This window comes from Rosa chinensis, chromosome 5 (assembly GCF_002994745.2).
Source record: "Rosa chinensis cultivar Old Blush chromosome 5, RchiOBHm-V2, whole genome shotgun sequence".
In the NCBI taxonomy this organism is placed as follows: Eukaryota; Viridiplantae; Streptophyta; class Magnoliopsida; order Rosales; family Rosaceae; genus Rosa; species Rosa chinensis.
The window spans coordinates 67,123,874-67,130,714 of NC_037092.1; positions in this window are offsets into that span (position 1 = coordinate 67,123,874).

Consider the following 6,841-nt stretch of genomic DNA (forward strand, 5'->3'; position numbering starts at 1 on the left):
TGGATGTGATATAATTGTCTAAGTGAATACTTGATCAGAAATGGATATGTCAACAATGAATTATGTCCATGTGTTTTCATTAAGACGAAAAGTTTTGGGTTTGCTATTGTTGCGATATATGTCAATGATATGAACCTAATTGGAACTCTAAAAGAGTTAAAGGAATCCACAGAGTACCTGAAATCTGAATTCGAGATGAAAGATCTTGGGAAAATACGATTTTGCCTTGAAATTTAACTCGAGCATCATGCCGATGAAACTTTACTTCATCAATCAGCCTACACACAAAAGATGCTTAGGCGCTTTAATGAAGATAAAGTCAAACCTAGTAGCATGCCCTATTATTGTCCGAAGTCTTGATCCTAAAAAGGATCCATTTCGTTTCAAAGAAGATGATGAAGATATGCTAGAGGCCGAAGTGTCTTATCTAAGTGCAATAGGTGCATTATTATACTTAGCACAATATACAAGACTAGATATCTCATTTATGGTGAACTTGTTAGCTAATTATAGCCGTGCGTCAACGTGTCACCATTGGATTGGCATAAAAAAACATCTTTCAAAACCTAAGAGATATGATATATACATGCATATTCTATCCCTACAGAGAAAGAACATATTTTGATCATTATGTGATGGACTCGAACTCCAGACATAGAAGCACTGAGGCCGCTGGATGGAAGTCCCCCACCTCCGGTAGAACCATTAGTACCGCCGTCTGCAGGTGTACCACCGCTACTACCTTCCCCAATTGAAATCCTCGTGATGTTCTGATGGATTGCTGATGTTTGACCTGCACAAAGGTCATTCCCAAACTGGTTATGTATTTACCATGGAAAACATCGCGATATCACAGAAGTATACTAAACATACCATTGTCTTTAGTTATTCGATTTATGCAGAAATTATTGCTCTTTACGAAACAGTTCCTAAATGTATATGTCTTAGATCCATAATTATTCATATTTAAAGTACATGTGGTTTGAAGTTAACCACAAATTAACCTACGTGCATATATGAGAATAATGTAGCTTGCATTGAACAAATGAAGTAAGGTTTGATCAAAGGCAATAACACAAAGCATAATCGCTAATGTTCTTTTATAATCAACAACAGCAAGTCTTCCTCAATATCGAAGTGAATCATGTCTGATATGAGGATAATGTGGCAGATTTATTTATAAGTCACTGTCTAAGACCACATTCGAGAAACATGTGCATAGCATTGGTCTATGACAATTATGTGATCTCTCACACTTGTAGAAATCAGGAGGAGACATTGACATCATGGGAGGTTTGATACCTACATGGTATTCTCAAAATGTGAGGTTATTTTTATCCCAAAGAGTTTTTGTTACTCGGCATGGTTTTTAACGAGACAACGTGAAAAGTGTCATCGACATTACTTGATGTCACGTTTGGACCACAAGAAGGAGTGTTGCAATTAACCTAGTTTTGGTGTGACTTGTTCAAATTGGAATATGAATCCTTATGTGATAGTGAAATTATATTTAGTCATAGGTTTCCTATCCATATTCTGAATAGGATTCCTTGTTGTATTAGATTTAGATTTTATGCAATCTTTGTACTCTTGTCCCTATATAAAAGGTCTATTATCAATGAAGAAGTATTATTCTCTCTCAAATTTCCTCATTCTAGAATAGAACATGATTAGGTAGTCAATGCAAGGTGTGGATCATTGCTAACTAAGGATATTTAATCGATTTGGGGTTTCATAAATCTTGTTATTGATACGTGTGGTTTGTCCACACCTTTGAAAAATTAACTTTGAGAGTTTAAAGTTTTCTTATTGGAATTTGAAACAGATGCAATTGAATGATTAAAAGCTTTTCTTTTCTCTAGCCATGGACAGGTTTCCATGGAAGCATAGAGAAGCAGTAAACACATATGCAACACAGATAAAAAAAAAAATTTCTTCGTCTTCTTCTTTGGATTGGGTTAATGTCAAGTTAACAAATTTAACTAAAATTCCATTGGTTTAGTAAGGTGTCAACTATTAAGACCTTTAGATTATGTGGAGTATCAAGATTTTATAAACTTGACGTAACTTTACGCATTTCTCAATTTAGAAGAGCTGGATCCATTATCTTCTTCATTTCTATTTTTTTCCAAGTTAAATTAACTTATCTAATGTGCAATGCAATGTAATGGCTCACCTAAACTAATAGCAAGAAAAAGTTGTTATAGGAGCTACATCACAAGAACACATCCATAGCACATCATCTTCTAAAACTACGTCAAAAACAAAGGAAAAAAAAAACTGAAAAACTTGAATGAGATAAAAGAAAAAAATGAATCTTCTGTTATCATTCCTTAGATGGGTTTGGACCTGTAGAATTGCCAAGCTGCTAATCATATGGCTTCTTTGGCTCACAGGAGGATGTCCCCTTTAGACTGGGCTCTTCATCCACCTTCTACTCAAAGGCGGATCTCCATACAAGCTTGGTTGGGCTGAAGCCCACCGAAGATTGTTAGAATAAATCACTGAGTATATGTAATATGTATGTATGTATGTATGTTAAGGACTTGCAGACTTGGTTTGGTGTTTTAATTAATACCAAGCCCACCCAAGTTTGAATCACATAAATAGCAATTCTTTAGCTTGAATTCTACTAAATGTTTTTTTTTAACCTCTTTCTCCCAATGTATACTGGGCTCGAAGTTTGAGGCCCAATAAACTTTGTATTTTCTTGATTTCTTCTAAATGTTTTTTTTTTCTTTCTCCCAATGCATGCTGGGCTTGAAGTTAAAGGCCCAATAAACTTCCTATATTCTTGATTTCTTCTAAATGATTTTTTTTCTTTCTCCCTTGTGTGTGGCTTTGGATCTATTTGGTCTTTAAGGCCTTCATTGTGTGTGTATTTGGATCTAATTGGTATTTAGGTTTGTAATTTTTTGTTTACTTTGAGCTTGCATTCTTTTGTGGATGTTAGGTCTTTTTTTTTCTTTTTTTTTTGCAATAGTTTTAAGGAATCGTCTATAATACATTAATGTACCGATACATTAAGTAGACTAAGTTTAATATAGAGGTAGACTAGCTCAGTACATGGGTAGACATGCATGGAGTTAGTCTAACCTTGTACCGAGCTAGTCTACATCTATATTGAATTTAGTCTACTTGATGTATCGGTACATTAATGTATTGAAGTATTTTCATAGTTTTAGTTAAGTTATTTTCTCAATCTCATGGTTATTTTATTTAATAAAAAACGATTCCAAAAAAAATTTCTTTTCGGTAATTGATTAAATAGTAGTTTTAGCATCTTAATAAAGTATATATCATATATATATATATATATATATATATATATATATAAATACTAGCATTATGCTAAATTTTCTATCACTACAGTAAGAAAAAAAAATCAAGGTAACTTAGTTTTGAATCGTGGATCCGCCACTGCTTCTACTTTCACTCGTATTTTACTTTATGATGCTGGACCTGCTCCTACTTAATTTCCCATTAATCAGGCTCTGCAATTTGTTCTGTTTCTATTAGGTGAGGAGCTCTCCTTTTCAGTCTATTTTTAGGTTTCAGTTTGTTTCGTTGTTGTTAGTCTCTATTCTTGTAGTCAATGCAAGGTTTTACTAGACCAGAAGAGAGAGAGAGAGAGAGAGAGAAGAAGAAGAAGCCGAAAGTTATGCTCATTAGGTTATCAGATTTATACGCAATATAAGACACCATTGCACCATTGATGTGAACATATCATGGACTTAGTGGACGTTGTTTGTACTTTATACTGCGGAGAGATAAGCTCATCTTTGATTTCTTGCTTTCCAATTAAGTTTTTTAATCATAGCTGAGTCACTTTTCCCCTTGCATTAGATAACACTTTAGTGTAATGCCCCATACCTACTAGTTACTTTTTACCGTGGTTGACCGAGGAGTGACTTTTTCTCTAGTCCGGAAAATTAGGAAATTTCATTGAGATTGTCGTAGAATACGAAAAAAATCGGGTTCGTAGATACGAAGTTTGTTTCGATTGGAGTTTTTACAGGGAAGTTGTGATTAAAGTGCTTAAGGTATTTTTTTTTTTCCTTTTAAATTTATTAGTTTTGTTTTTTTTTTTAAAGAGGAAATAGAATAATTAAAAGGAGAGAGAGAGAGTGAATCGGGAGAACCCGATACCGACCCCCCCCCCCTCTTCTCTTTCTCTTTTTCTTCTTTCCGTTTCTGCGCACCGGAGCCGAATTCCGGCCGATTTCCCCACCTCTGGACGTCGTTGAGCTCGCCTCCGGCCACCACAGCCTCCTCTCCTCACCCTCTGTCACCTCAGGTAAGAGTTTTTCGTTGGGTACTCATGTTTGGAGCTATTTCGGGTGGATTGCCGATCGGGGGATTGGGAATTCTGACTGGGTCTTCGATTTCCGGCTGTTTCGGCCGGAAATCTTCATGGTTTTGGTTTCCTGTGAAGTGCTAGATATGTTTTCAACCTCATTTTAGCTTGTGGAAGTGAGATTGATGTTGAAGTGTGGTGATGAACAGTAAACACCGAATTTCCAGATTTTTGGGTTGAATTTTCGACCCCTTTCTGCCTAGTTTCAGCTATTGTTGCAGGGTTGAAGATTGTTGAGTTGTTTTTAAGCTAGTTAACTGTTTGTGAGGGTTGTTTTGTTGGAAATTGTTGACTGTTGCAGGTTTAGAATTGGTTGGGTGTGTTGTGGTGTTGATTTTGGAATAGATAGGTTATTTTGTATCGATTTTAATCTCTGAGTTTTGTGTTAAATTTGAAATTGTTGGATATTGAGGTTTTGTTGGATTTGGATTGTTGAACATGGTTGTTGGATTTGTCATGTTGGTAGTGTTGGGTGAATTCTCTTGTTAAAGGACTATTGTGAATTATTTGTTACGTAGTAGAGTGAATTTGAGAAGGTGGAGTTGGAATCGTGAATTAGAAAAAGGGAAAAATTAAGAATGATTGTGGAAATTTTTGGAAGGATTTATATTATCGATTGGTGGTAATTTGTGATGAAGGAGGTGAGATTAAATTGATTTAGTTATCGAAAGGTTCTTGTGAAGATTTAAATTAAGTGAAGTCCTTGATCGATTGAGAATCGAATTAAAAATCGGTTGAGTAGTTTGAGTTAGAGGGCATTGAGATTTTAAGGAATTATAGAATTAATCCCAAATTAAAGTGTGGGAGTTTTATAACAATTTGTGAATAACGGATGCTTATTCCGAGGGAAATGAGTTGTTTTTGAGAGCATTTCCTTATTATGGTTAATTATATCCATGCAATTGTGATAGGACGTACTGAGCCCTCGAGCGAGGAGGACACAGGCAGGCAGCAGGGTTAGCTGCGGGATTCACTTGTGAGTGGACCTTTAATTTTATTTAAATAATGCATGCAGCATGGTATTAAGTTTTGAAATGTGATTTTATGGAAAGAAAAGGATTAAAAAGGAAACAGTTGACAAGGAGGCCAGTTTGGCGCATGCGTATCTTACCTAGTTGGCAGACCCTTCTAGGTAATAGTCTGGTTGGCAGTCCCTTCCAGACTACAGCTCGGTTGGCAGTCCCATCCGATGCGTCATCTGGTTGGCAGTCCCTTCCAGATGACTTGGGGTAGTTAGTCGGCAGTCCCGTCTACTACATGTGGCTAGTTGGCAGTCCCAACTAATCACCGCCTCCTACTCCGGTTGGCAGTCCCTTCCGATGCGTCATCGGGTGACAGTCCCTCCCCGATGGCATGAGATGCCTAGGAAGCAGTCCTTCCTAGCCATCAAATGAGTTTCATGGAAAAAGGATTGAGTTGGAACTTCATAGGGTTCAGCTGCATGATGGTTTTGTTAAAAAGAGAAATGGGGAAGCATACCATAAATTGTTTTGATTCTAGTTTCGGTTTTGTCCACTCACTCTAATGGATTTTATATGTTTTCCCTTGGGCCCTTCGTTTTCAAATGCCCAGATTTCAGATTAGCAGAGATTGCGTCCAGGCTCAAGGACTTTGGAAATCAGCGTTTCTATTTTTGTCCGTAGGTTATTACTTAACCTACCTTGTATGATATCGGCTTAGTTTAGTGTTGCTCTAATAAACCTTTCTTTTAAGTTTGATGGATGTTGTTGTTTGGTTTGTTGTTACTTATGGAGGATTATGTTGGGATTTGAACTTTCCGGATGTAATATAGGTGCTTGGATTGTAAATTCGATATTGTAGGTTGAGTAGAAGATATAGTTGAAATCATGTCCAGGTTTGTGAAATTTTGGGTAGCCCATTTTTAGGGGAGGTTCTGCCAAATTTTCGGTAGGATTTCGCTTAAAGTGGGTCCCGCAGGCTCGTATCCAGGTAAGTGGGGCGATTCCTGGGTCGGGTCCTGTCAGTTGGTATCAGAGCACTAGGTTATTAGATTATGTGGCCGATATCTTCTTATAGTTGTCTTACATGCTTGATAGTATTCAGTACCTCCCGAGTGATGGCCCGACTGCAGCGGTTCCCCATCATATACTCTTCGGTGCTGACGTACCAATCAAGTATGTAAGATAGTTGTTATTGGTATAAATGACTTGGTGTAACTCAGTTATGGGAATTTCAGGTGGAATGAGACCCGGACGCATATCTCATGTTGGCAGGAACCATTCACCCGCTGGAGAGGGTGATGATGAGCAGGTTCCTCGTGGGTTGTTACGGACCGTGGAGCGGTTGTTTGAGCGTTTTGCAGCTGCACTCCCCAATCCTAGGACTGACTATACTGTGGGGCGTGCCAGACGCCATGGGGCGTATACTTTCTCTAGTGCTCCTACGGAGTCCGTAGCAGGAGACTGGATCACCCGCATGGAGAGAGTATTTGAGTCCTTGGGTTGTCCAGCTGCTAGGAGGGTT